Below are 14,752 nucleotides of genomic sequence, written 5' to 3'. Positions count from 1 at the left end.
GCCTGAATCTAGGATGCAAGATCATACCAGCCAGGTAACAACCTAGGAAATGAACTCTTGAGGGCTATCCAAAACCAAAAGAATTATCACAGGGAACCAGAGAGGTTAATCTGTAAATGAAAATAATGTCAGAACAATAAAATTGGGAATAAATGGTATAGGTATAGAACTTTCTAATGAAGAGGAATGCAAGGTGAAACCAAGTAATAATAGACTGGTTCAAACTAGGACAGTAAGGGTAAACTTCAAGGTAACCACAAAAAAAGTTAACAAACCTAGTCAACAAAATAAAGAAGAAAAACATAAAGTCTGAATAAAAACAAAATCTACAAAAACAAAAGAATTGAAAAAAAACCTCAAATAAAAGGAATTCACCACAGGAGAGTAAGAGGAACAAAGAAAATGTCAGCACCACAAAAATAGCACTACAAAAGCAATAAACTCACAGCTATCAATAATTAAAAATGTAAATGACCTAAATGCACCTATAAAGACACAGAGAGTGACAGAATGGAAAAAAAATCAGGATCCATCAGTATACTGTCCATAAGAGACCTACCATAGAAACAAAGACATAAATTTATTAAAAATTGAAGGATGGAAAAAAATATGTCAAGCAAATATAAAAGAGCAGGAGTAACAATACTAATCTCAGATGAAGTAGACTTTAAAACAAAATCCACAGTAAAAGACAAAGAAGAGCACTATATGATGAGTAAAGCAATGACCCATCATGAAGATATAAGCATAATAAACATCTATGCACCCAATGACAGGGCTCCAAAATACATTAAAACAAAACAAAAAAACTAGAACAGCACTGAAAAGAGAAATTAACAGTTCTTCGGTAATAATAGGAGACTTCAACACACCAATCTCAGTAAAAGACAGAAAATCTAGAAAGGAACTCAACAAAGATACAGAAGTCCTAAACGGCACAATCAGCCAGCTTGAATACTTCGCCCAACAGCTGCAAAGTACACATTCTTTTCCAACACATATGGAATGTTCACCAGAATAGACCACATCTTAGGCCACAAAACAACCCTCAACAAAATCCAAAACACTGAGATAATACAAAGTATCTTCTCTGACCACAAGGCCATCAAGGTAAACATTAGTTAGCAACAGAAAGAGCAAGGAAAAAAATAAATTCCATGGAAACTGAATAACATTCTGCCTAAAAACCACTGGGTAATAGAAGAAATCAGAGATGGAATAAAAAAATTCCCAGAATCAAACGAGAATGAGTACACATCATACCAAAACCTTTGGGATACAGCAAAGGCAGTGCTCAGAGGTCAATTTATAGCAATAGATGCACACATCAAAAAAGAAGAAAGGGATAAAATCTAAGCATTAGCTATGCAACTCAAACAAATAGAAAGGGAAAAGCAAAAAAAAAAAAAAAAAAAAAGCCCACAGACATCAGAAAAAAGGAAATAGAAATCAGAGCAGAAATAAATGAAATACGTAAAAGAAAAACAATAGAAAGAATCGACAAGACTAGAAGTTGGTTCTTTGAAAGGCTCTCCAAAATCAAGAAACCACTGGCCAAATTGACAAAAGAAAAACACAAGAGGCCACAAATAACCCAAATGAGAAAAGAAATGAAGGATATTACTACAGACTCAACTGAACTAAAAGGATCATAACAGAGTATTATGAAAAAATATACATCAACAAATTTGAAAACCTAAAGGAAATGGACAAATCTCTAGAAACACTACCTACCCACACTAAAGCAAAATGATATTGAAAATCTGAACAGATCCATAGCAAGAAAAAAGATTGAAAGTGTAATAAAAGAAGCTCCTAACAAAAAAAAAAGCCCTGGGCCAGGTGGCTTTCCTGGAGAATTCTACCAAACTTTCAGAGAAGAGCTTACACCAGTACTACTCAAACTGTTTCAGACCATAGAAAAGGAAGCAATGCTTCCAAATTCATTCTATGAAGCCAGCATAACCCCAATACCAAAACCAGATAAAGACACCACAAAAAAAAGGAAAGAAAGAAAATTACAGACCAATGTCTTTGATGAATATAGATGCAAAAATTCTCAACCAAATTCTAGCCAATAGAATTCAGCATCATATCAAAAAAATAATACACCATGATCAAGTAGGATTCATACCAGTTATGGAAAGATGGTTCAACATTAGAAAATCGATCAATGTAATCCACCACATAAATAAAAGGAAATAAAAGAATTACATGATCGTCTCAATTGACACAGAAAAAGCATTCGACAAAGTCCAACACCCATTCCTGATAAAAACTCTCAATAAAATAGGTATAGAAAGGGTATTTATGAACATAATAAAGGGCACCTATGCAAAACCAACGGCCAACATCATTCTTAATGGAGAGAGGCTGAAAACATTCCCCTTGAGAACAGGAGCAAGACAAGGATGCCCTTTATTACCACTCTTGTTTAGCATTGTGCTGGAAGTTCTAGCTAGAGCGACAAGGCAAGAAAAATAAAGGGCATCCAAATTGGTAAAGGAGCAGTTAAACTGTTCCTATTTGCTGATGATATGATATTCTACATAGAAAGCCCAAAAGACTGCATGAGCAAAGTACTGGAACTAATATAAAGATCCAGCAAAGTAGCAGGATACAAGATAAACACACATAAATCAGTTGGATTCCTATACACCAATAAAGAGAAAAGCGAAAACGAAATCAGGAAAACAACACCATTTAAAACAGCCCCTAAGAAAATAAGATACCTAGGACTAAATCTAACCAGGGATGTAAAAGACCTATACAAAGAAAACTACAAAACCCTATTGCAAGAAACCAAAAGAGATCTACACAAATGGAAAAACATCCATGTTCATGGTTGAGTAGATTCAACATTTTCCAAATGACAATTCTACCCAAATCAATCTACAAATGCAAAGCAATCCCGCTCCAAATACCAATAACATTCTTTAAAAAGATGGAAAAACTAATCAATAACTGCATATGGAAAGGGAAGAAGCCCTGGATATGTAAAGCAATATTGAAGAAGCAGAATAAAGTAGGAGGACTCATATTACCTGACCTCAGAACCTACTATACAGCTATGGTAGTCAAAATGGTTTGGTACTGGTACAACAGATACATTGACTAATGGAACAGAATTGAGAGCCCAGATGAAAATCCATCCAGCTAAGGTCACCTGATCTTTCATAAAGGCCTGAAGTCCATCAAATGGGGAAAACACAGTCTTTTAAACAAATGGTGCTGGCAGAACTGGAAGTCCATCTGCAAAAAAATGAAACAGAACCTATACCTCACACCTACACAAAAATTAATTCACAATGGATCAAAGACCTAAATATAAAACCCGAAACTATGAAGTTCATAGAAGAAAAAAATAGGATCAATGCTAAAGGCCCTAAAACACAGCATTAACATGATATAACCATAACCAGCAACACACAAACCCCAGAAGGCAAGCTAGACAACCGGGAACTTCTAAAAATTAAACACTTATACTCAACAAAAGACTTCACCAAATAAGTAAAAAGGGAACCTACGCATTAGGGAAAAAAAAATTGGCTATTACAAATCACTAAAAGGTCTAATCTCTAAACCCTGTTGGAAAATCCAACACCTTTACAACAAAAAGACAAATAATCCAAATGAAAAATGGGCAAAGGAAATGAACAGATACTTCACCAAAGAAGACATTCAAGGGGCCAACCAACACATGAAGAAATGCTCACAATCTATAGCCATTAAAGAAATGCAAATCAAAGCCACATTGGGATATCATCTCTCCCAGCATTACTGGCACCAGAAAAAAAAAAAAAAAAAAAAAAAAAAACAGGAAATAACAAATGTTGGAGAGGCTGTGGGGAGATCAGAACTCTTACACACTACTGATGGGAATGCAAAATGATACAACCATTTTGGAAAACAATATGGCACTTCCTTAGAAAGGTAGAAATAGAAATGCCATATGATCCAGTAATCCCACTCCTGAAAATATATTCTGGAGAAATAAGATTCATCACATGGACAGACATACGTTCACCCATGTTCATTGCAGCATTGTTCACAATAGCAAAAAGATGGAAACAACCTATATGCTTACCAATAGATGAGCAGATAAACAGTGAAGTATTATGCAGACATAAAGAACAATGATGAATCTGTGAAGGATCTCATAACACGGATGAGTCTGGAGGCCATTATGCTGAGTGAATAAGTCAATTACAAAAGGACAAATATTGTATGAGACCACTACTGTAAAAACTCATGAAAAAGTTTACACACAAAAAAGAAACAATTTTTAATGGTTACGGGGGAGGAAAGGGGTGGTGATGGAAAAATACAAATAAACAATAGATAAGTGGTAACTTTGGTGAAGGGTAAGACAGTACAACTTGTACCAGGTAAGGTCATGGAAGCTGCATAGACACATCCAAACTCCCTGAGGGACTGAATTACTGGGCTCAAGGCTGTGGGGACCCTGGTCTTGGGGAACATCTAGCTCAATAGGCATAACATAGTTTATAAAGAAAATGTTCTACATTTGACTTTGGTGAATAGGGTCTGGAGACTTTAAAGCCTGTAAGCGGCCATCGAAAATACTAAACTGTCTCACCCTTTCAGGAGCAAGGGAGAATGAAGAAAACTAAAGATACAAGGGAAAGGTTAGTCCAAAGGACTAATGGACCACATTTACCAAAGCCTCCAGCAGACTGAATCCAGTACAGCTAGATGGTGCCCAGCTACCACCACTGACTGCTCTGACAGGGATCATATTAGAGTCTCCTGGAGAAAATGTAGAACAAAATTCTAAGTCACAAAAAAAGGCCAGACTTACTTGCCTGACAGAGACCGGAGAAACCCCAAGAGCATGGCGCCTGGAAACCCTTTTAGCTCAGTAATGAAATCACTCCCAAAGTTCATCCCTCAGTGAAAGATTAGACAGGCCTACCAAACAAAACAAGACTAAAGGGGCACAACAGCCCATGGGCAACGACTAGACTACAGGAGGGGACAGGAAAGCTGGTAATAGGGAACCCAAGTTTGGAAGGGGAGAGAGTTGACCTGTTGTGGGGTTGTTAATCAATGTCATAAAACAATATGTGTACTAACCATTTAATGAGAAACTAGTTTGTTCTGTAAACCTTCATCTAAAGTATGATAATTTTTTTTTTTAATTTTTTAAAAAATGGTATTGGCTGTTGTTTTGTATAGATGCTCTTTGTTATCTTCAGAAATTTCCTTTCTATACCTATTATATTGAGAGCTTTAATCAAGAATGGGTGTTGGACTTTATCAAATGTTTTTCTGGGTCAATTGAGATGCTCATGTGATTCTTTATGTGACTTATGATTAAATTTATGAAAGCATTTTCTTCTCAGAATATGAGATTTTCAACTCCAGTGATGTATTATGACTATCAAATCATCATGAACATTGGTTTTCTAGTTTGTTTTTCTAAATTTTTCATTAGTCAAAATGTGATATTTTATATTTTATGTGAAAAACAATAATTCCCATTATAATTCTATTTCATTGACTCAATGAAATTATTATATGTCATTTCTGAAATTGCTAATAAGCTATTTAAAAATCATTTAATATAAATTTTCCTCCCAGAATTTTTGAACTACCTTGTTTTGGAGCAACATATGTGATGAGACCAAAAAAAAAAAAAAAAAGAATAACATATAGAAAACATCTTTTGAAGCTTTCAAGGAACTACCTTTTCAGCAAGAACTTGCAGGGCCAAGGGCCCAAAAAGATGGAAAACACCCAGATTGTGAGCTCGGCATTTCACAGGGCTTTTTCTCCTAAGTATTTCTTCATTCAAAATCTGTGTCTCTGATGGTAAAAAATAATAATCAAAAAGCAGACAGTAAGAGTCGGGGGGCCAAGATGCCTGACTAGGTAGATGCTACCTCGGATCCCTCTTGCAACAAAGACTCAGAAAAACAAGTGAATCGATCACATACATGACAATCTACGAACCCTGAACAACAAACAGAGATTTAAAGAGTTGACCTGAGTGACAGAGACGGAGAACGAACAACTACGGGGAAGCAGCGACTGTTTTCGGAGCCTAGAGCCAGCGTCCCAGTCAGGTAACCTTGGCGCCAGGCTTAGGACTGGGCGTAGGGGAGCTGAACACAACATCCTGTGACGGTGCAAACACAGGGCACTGCCCTACCCCCCTGAACTGACCTCGGGAGGGGGCCCAGCCAGTCAGCGCGGGTGGTGCGGAGACACGGGTGGCGGGAGGAGAAGTCCCCAGGAGGCAGCGACTGGTTTTCGAGCCAGGAGTGCAGCGTCCCAGGCGGGGAACCTTGGCGCAGGGCTTTGGACTGGGGGCAAGGAAGCTGAGCAGGACATCCTGTCACGGCGCAAACATGGGGCACAGCCCTACCCCCCCGGAACTGACCTCGGGAGGGGGCCCAGCAGGTCTGCGTGGGTGGCGCAGCGACGTGGCTGGTGGGAGAAGTCCCTGGGAGGCAGCGACTGGTTTTGGAGCTGGGAGTGCAGCATCCCAGCTGGGGAACCTTGACGCTGGGTTTTGGACTGACAGCGGAGGATCTGACCTCAGCTTCTGTGGGCCAGACCCTCAGGGGCAATCTCTACCCAGCCAACACACATAGGTGATACGCCCCTTGGGAATCTCAGATAAAATAGTCATCCCAAGCAAGATAAGCAACTTTGTCTATATTCCGGGGTGCTACTCTCTCCTGTTTTTCTGAACCCTCCCCTCCCCTTCCCAGGAGGCTTCATTAACATTGGAATTTCCTGAGCCAGAGGGAGAACGGCTCCGTGGCTCCCCCCCCCTTTTTTTTTTGGTCTTTTCCTAACCCAATCTTCCGGCCTGAGAGAAGCAACCACAAAAAACCCAGGGACCAAAAATCCTTCCCTAATTGGTCTAAAAACACAGAACCAGCTCCAGCCAAGCATATGTGATCCATATCTCGGGCTTTCATCCCTACAGGGAACAAGGTGGCTATTATAATGCAAAGGCATTTCCGATAGGGATCTGACTGCATTTATTTTTTTAGCGGATTTACTGGAAAAACAAGTTTCCCAGGTCTGATATCTCTGCGTATTCAACAGACCCCTAACTGACCCACAACAGGGAACTGAAGGCTGAAGCTCCCCCCAGACCAACTAGCCTCCTGCCTTAGGGGTCTAAGGAGGGTGACACCTACCAATCTGTAGAGGTACTTGCATTAGGGGCCTAAGGTACAGCTGCAGAGCCCTCCCACCAAGGTGTTATAGGAATACAGACACACCTACCTCACTGACACTTGGGGGAAGCCTGTCAGCATCCTGCCGCCCCTGGAGTGTGAACCCCAGCTGCTAATAGAATCTGGTGCACACAACTATCACCACTACTTCTCAAGGTGGATAGGTGTTAGGGTGCAGCACACACTTGATGACCCAAAATCAGATTCTACTCAAGAATAGTGAATAGACTCAGGCATATATATCTGGTAACAGCCCAAACCAGCTGGTAATAGGTCATAAGTAAGTCAAGGGCTACAACAATCAAGACAGCACAATCTAGTAGCCCATCCACGTATATTGAAAGAAAACAAAACAAGATAAGACTCAGTGAGCAAATATAGGATAAATCACTACAATATCTTAGTGATGGCTTGGAGACAGCAGTCGATATCAAACCACATAAAGAAGCAGACCATGACAGCTTCTACAATCCCCTAAACAAAAGAATCAAAATCTTTCCCAAATGAAGATACAATCCTGGAATTATCAGACACAGAACATAAAAAACTAATTTACAGAATGCTTCAAGACATCAGGGATGACCTCAGAAATGAAATAAGGCAAACTGCAGAAAAAGCCAAGGAACACACTGATAAAACAGTTGAAGAACTCAAAAAGATTATTCAAGAACATAGTGGAAAAATTAATAAGTTGCAAGAATCCATAGTGAGACAGCATTCAGAAATCCAAAATATTAACAATAAAATTACAGAATTAGACAACGCAATAGGAAGTCAGAGGAGCAGACTCGAGGAATTAGAATGCAGAGTGGGAAATCTGGAGGACCAGGGCATTAACACCAACATAGCTGAAAAAAATCAGTTAAAAGAATTTAAAAAAATGAAGAAACCCTAAGAATCATGTGGGACTCTATCAAGAAGGATAACTTGCATGTGATTGGAGTCCCAGAACAGGGAGGGAGGACAGAAAACACAGAGAAAATAGTTGAAGATCTGCTGACAGAAAACTTCCCTGACATCATGAAAGACGAAAGGATATATATCCAAGATGCTCATCGAACTCCATTTAAACTTGATCCAAAAAGAAAAACACCAAGACATATTATCATCAAACTTGCCAAAACCAAAGATAAAGAGAAAATTTTAAAAGCAGCCAGGGAGAAAAGAAAGGTCTCCTTCAAGGGAGAATCAATAAGAATAAGTTCAGACTACTCAGCAGAAACCATGCAGGCAAGAAGGCACTGCGACAACATATACAGAGCACTGAAGGAGAAAAACTGCCAGCAAAGGATCATATATCCAGCAAAACTCTTTCTCAAATATGGAGGAGAAATTAAGATATTTACAGATAAACACAAGCTTAGAGAATTTGCAAAAACCAAACCAAAGCTACAAGAAATACTAAAGGAAATTGGTCAGAAAACCAATAATATCAGATACCAGCACAACACAAGGTCACAGAACAGAACATCCTGATATCAACTCAAATAGGGAAATCACAAAAACAAATTAAGATTAATTAAAAAAAAATGCTCAAAACAGGGAATCGTAGAAGTCAATATGTAAAATATCACAATAATCAAAAAGAGGGACTAAATACAGGTGGCATAGAATTGCCATATGGAGAGGGATACAAGGCGATATAGGACAACACAAGTTAGGATTTTACTTAGAAAAATAGGGGTAAATATTAAGGTAACCACAAAGAGGTATAACAACTACATAACTCAAAATCAAAACCAAGAAAAACGTAACGACTCAGCAAACATAAAGTCAAATACTATGAAAATGAGGATCACACAATTTACAAAGAAAAATGTCTCAGCACAAAAAAGTAAGCAGAAAAATGAACTTGTCAACAACACACAGAAAAAGGCATCAAAATGACAACACTAAACACTGATCTATAATTACACTGAATGTAAATGGACTAAATGCACCAATAAAGAGACAGAGAGTCTCAGACTGGATAAAGAAACACGATCCGTCTATATGCTGCCTACAAGAGACACACCTTAGACTTAGAGACACAAACTAAAACTCAAAGGATGGAAAAAAAAATATATCAAGCAAACAATAAGCAAAAAAGAGAAGGAGCAGCAATATTAATTTCTGACAAAATAGACTTTAAAGTTAAATCCACCACAAAGGATAAAGAAGGACACTACATAATGATTAAAGGGACAATTGACCAGGAAGATATAACCATATTAAATATTTATGCACCCAATGACAGGGCTGCAAGATACATAAATCAAATTTTAACAGAACTGAAAAGTGAGATAGACACCTCCACAATTATAGTAGGAGACTTCAACACACCACTTTTGGAGAAGGACAGGACATCCAGTAAGAAGCTCAATAGAGACACAGAAGACCTACTTACAACAATCAACCAACTTGACCTCATTGACTTATACAGAACTCTCCACCCAACTGCTGCAAAGTATACTTTTTTTTCTAGCGCACATGGGACATTCCCTAGTATAGACCACATATTAGGTCATAATACAAACCTTTGCAGAATCCAAGACATTGAAATATTACAAAGCATCGTCTCAGACCACAAGGCCATAAAAGTGGAAATTAATAACAGAAAAATTAGGGAAAAGAAATCAAATACTTGGAAAATGAACAATACCCTCCTGAAAAAAGACTGGGTTAGAGAAGACATTAAGGAGGGAGTAAGGAAATTCATAGAATGCAACGAAAATGAAAATACTTCCTATCAAAACTTCTGGGACACAGAAAAAGCAGTGCTCAGAGGCCAATTTATATCGATAAATGCACACATACAAAAATAAGAAAGAGCCAAAATCAGAGAACTGTCCCTACAACTGGAACAAATAGAAAGTGAGCAACAGAAGAATCCATCAGGCACCAGAAGAAAACAAATAATAAAAATTAGAGCTGAACTAAATGAATTAGAGAACAGAAAAACAATTGAAAGAATTAACAAAGCCAAAAGCTGGTTCTTTGAAAAAATTAACAAAATTGATAAACCATTGGCCAGACTGACTAAAGAAATACAGGAAAGGAAACAAATAACCCGAATAAGAAACGAGAAGGGCCACGTCACAACAGACCCAAATGAAATTAAAAGAATCATATCAGATTATTACGAAAAATTGTACTCTAACAAATTTGCAAACCTAGAAGAAATGGATGAATTCCTAGAAAAACACTACCTACCTAAACTCACACAATCAGAAGTAGAACAACTAAATAGACCCATAACAAAAACAGAGATTGAAATAGTAATCAAAAAACTCCCAACAAAAAAAAGCCCTGGCCCGGACGGCTTTACTGCAGAGTTCTACCAAACTTTCAGAGAAGAGTTAACACCACTACTACTAAAGGTATTTCAAAGCATAGAAAATGACGGAATACTACCTAACTCATTCTATGAAGCTACCATATCCCTGACACCAAAACCAGGTAAAGACATCACAAAAAAAGAAAATTACAGACCTATATCCCTCATGAACATAGATGCAAAAATCCTCAACAAAATTCTAGCCAATAGAATTCAACAACATATCAAAAAAATAATCCACCAGGACCAAGTGGGATTTATACGAGGTGTGCAAGGCTGGTTTAATAGTCAAAAAACCATTAATGTAATCCACCATATAAATAAAACAAAAGACAAAAAACACATGATCTTATCAATTGATGCAGAAGAGGCATTTGACAAAGTCCAACACACATTCATGATAAAAACTCTCAGCAAAATAGGAATTGAAGGAAAATTCCTCAACATAATAAAGGGCATCTATTTTTTTTATACAAAGCATGCTTTCAGGCTCTCTCCATTTAGAGTGATGTTGGCTGTTGGCTTTGTAAAAAAAAAATTTTTTTTTTTTTTTATAGAAAGCCAACAGCCAACATCACTCTAAATGGAGAGAGCCTGAAAGCATTTCCCTTGAGAACGGGAACCAGACAAGGATGCCCTTTATCACCTCTGTTATTCAACATTGTGCTAGAAGTCCTAGCCAGAGCAATTAGGCTAGACAAAGAAATAAAGGGCATCCGGATTGGCAAGGAGGAAGTAAATTATCTCTATTTGCAGATGACATGATCTTATGCACAGAAAACCCTAAGGAATCCTCCAGAAAACTACTGAAACTAATAGAAGAGTTTGGCAGAGTCTCAGGTTGTAAGATAAACATACAAAAATCACTTGGATTCCTCTACATCAACAAAAAGAACATCCAAGAGGAAATCACCAAAACAATACCATTCACAGTAGCCCCCAAGAAGATTAAAATACTTAGGAATAAATCTTAGCAAAGATGTTAAAGACCTATACAAAGAAAACTACAAAGTACTACTACAAGAAATTAAAAAGGACATACTTAAGTGGAAAAACATACCTTGTTCATGGATAGGAAGACTTAACATAGTAAAAATGTCTATTCTACCAAAAGCCATCTATACATACAATGCACTTCCGATCCAAATTCCAATGTCATCTTTTAAGGTGATAGAGAAACAAATCACCAACTTCATATGGAAGGGAAAGAAGCCTCGGATAAGCAAAGCATTACTGAAAAGGAAGAAGAAAGTGGGAGGCCTCACCTTACCTGATTTCAGAACCTATTATACAGCCACAGTAGTCAAAACAGCCTGGTACTGGTACAACAACAGGCACATAGACCAACGGAACAGAATTGAGAACCCAGATATAAATCCATCCAGATATGAGCAGCTGATATTCGACAAAGGCTCAATGTCAGTTAATTGGGGAAAAGATAGTCTTTTGAACAAATGGTGCTGGCATAACTGGATATCCATTTGCAAAAGAATGAAACAGGATCCCTACCTCACGCCATGCACAAAAACTAACTCCAAGTGGATCAAAGACCTAAACATAAAGACTAAAACGATAAAGATCATGGAAGAAAAAATAGGGACAACCTTAGGAGCCCTAATACAAGGCATAAACAGAATACAAAACATTACCAAAAATGACGAAGAGAAACCAGATAACTGGGAGCTCCTAAAAATCAAACACCTATGCTCATCTAAAGACTTCACCGAAAGAGTTAAAAGACCACCTACAGATTGGGAAAGAATTTTCAGCTATGACATCTCCGACCAGCGCCTAATCTCTAAAATCTATATGATTCTGTCAAAACTCAACCACAAAAAGACAAACAACCCAATCAAGAAGTGGAAAAAGGATATGAACACACACTTCACTAAAGAAGATACTCAGGCAGCTAACAGATACATGAGAAAATGCTCTCGATCATTAGCCATTAGAGAAATGCAAATAAAAACTACGAAGAGATTCCATCTCACTCCAACAAGGCTGGCATTAATCCAAAAAACACAAAATAATAAATGTTGGAGAGGCTGTGGAGAGATTGGAACTCTTATACACTGCTGGTGGGAATGTAAAATGGTACAACCACTTGGGAAATCTATGTGGCGTTACCTTAAACAGTTAAAAATAGAACTACCACACAACCCAGAAATCCCACTCCTCGGAATATACCCTAGAGAAATAAGAGCCTTCACACAAACAGGTATATGCACACCCATGTTTATTGCAGCTCTGTTTACAACAGCAAAAAGCTGGAAGCAACCAAGGTGTCCGTCAACAGATAAATGGTTAAATAAATTGTGGTACATTCACACAATGGAATACTACGCATCGATAAAGAACAGTGACGAATCTGTGAAACATTTCATAACATGGAGGAACCTGGAAGGCATTATGCTGAGCGAAATCAGTCAGAGGCAAAAGGACAAATATTGTATAAGACCACTATTACAAGATGTTGAGAAATAGTATAAACTGAGAAGAACACATACTTTTGTGGTTATGAGGTGGGGAGGGAAGGAGGGTGGGAGAGGGTTTTTTACTGATTAATTAGTACATAAGAACTGCTTTAGGTGAAGGGAAGGACAATACTCAATACATGGAAGGTCAGCTCAACTGGACTGGACCAAAAGCAAAGAAGTTTCCGGGATAAAATGAATGCTTCAAAGGTCAGTGGAGCAAGAGCGGGGGTTTGGGGACCATGGTTTAAGGGGACTTCTAAGTCAATTGGCAAAATAATTCTATTATGAAAACATTCTGCATCCCACTTTGAAATGTGGCGTCTGAGGTCTTAAATGCTAACAAGCGGCCATCTAAGATGCATCAATTGGTCTCAACCCACCTGGATCAAAGGAGAATGAAGAACAAGAACACCAAGGTCACACGATAACTAAGAGCCCAAGAGACAGAAAGGGCCACAGGAACCAGAGACCTACATCATCCTGAGACCAGAAGAACTAGTTGGTGCCCGGCCACTACTGATGACTGCCCTGACAGGGAGCACAACAGAGAACTCCTGAGGGAGCAGGAGTTTAGTGGGATGCAGACACCAAATTCTCGCAAAAAGACCATACTTAATGGTCTGACTGAGACTAGAGGAATCCCGGCGTTCATGGTCCCCAAACCTTCTGTTGGCCCAGGACGGGAACCATTCCCGAAGACGACTCATCAGACATGAAAGGGACTGGACAGTGGGTAGGAGAGAGATGCTGATGAAGAGTGAGCTATTTATATCAGGTGGACACTTGAGACTGTGTTGGCATCTCCTGTCTGAGGGGGATGGGAGGATAGAGAGAGTTGGATGCTGGCAAAATTGTCATGAAAGGAGAGACTGGAAGGGCTGACTCATTAGGGGGAGAGCAAGTGGGAGTATGGAGTAAGGTGTACATAAACTTATATGTGACAGTCTGACTTGATTTATAAACGTTCACTTGAAGCTCAATAAAAGTTAATAAAAAAAAAGTTACATTTTCATATTGCAAATTGGGATTGTTTCTGTAAATCGATGACATATACCTATTTTTCCATTGTTTTTCATTTGCCCTGAAAATATTTTTCACTAATTATAATGAACTACTCTTTGTAGAACTTACAACTTCTAGACAGATTCATTTTATTATTATTATTGTACTTTAGATGAAGGTTTACAGAATAAAATCACTTTTGATTAAACAATTAAAAAAAAAAAGCAGACAGTGAGAGGCTGAGAATCTCAGTAGAACTTATAGCAGTATTACCTGCTGGATGAAAAAAAACTGAATTTCACAGTAAAGGATGAGCAAGAGAATGACTAAGTACCTAAGGGGACTGAGTTTGCACGCCACTAGAGAGGTGATAATAAACAGAGACAAGCCATATCTCCCACTGACTGAAACCTGGCTTAAAATATGCTCAATTTTATTGGAGTAAATTACTATGCTCTTTATCTAACTTCCTTTAAGAAATTTTGTCTGAGGAACAGGTCATCACACAGAACTTAAAATTATTTCCCCTTTTTTTTTTATATTTTATATCCGACACTAAATCTAAAGTTCTGGAGATATTAAAAAAAAACTATTAACCACCGTATGACCCAGCAATCCAACTCCTAGGAATATACCCTAGAGAAATAAGAACCATTACACTAGTAGACATATGCACACCCATGCTAATTGCAGCATTATTCACAATAGAAAAAAGGTGGAAACAACCGAAGTGCCTGTCA

Source organism: Elephas maximus, chromosome 14 (genome assembly GCF_024166365.1).
Source record: "Elephas maximus indicus isolate mEleMax1 chromosome 14, mEleMax1 primary haplotype, whole genome shotgun sequence".
In the NCBI taxonomy this organism is placed as follows: Eukaryota; Metazoa; Chordata; class Mammalia; order Proboscidea; family Elephantidae; genus Elephas; species Elephas maximus.
This window is presented reverse-complemented; position numbering follows the sequence as displayed.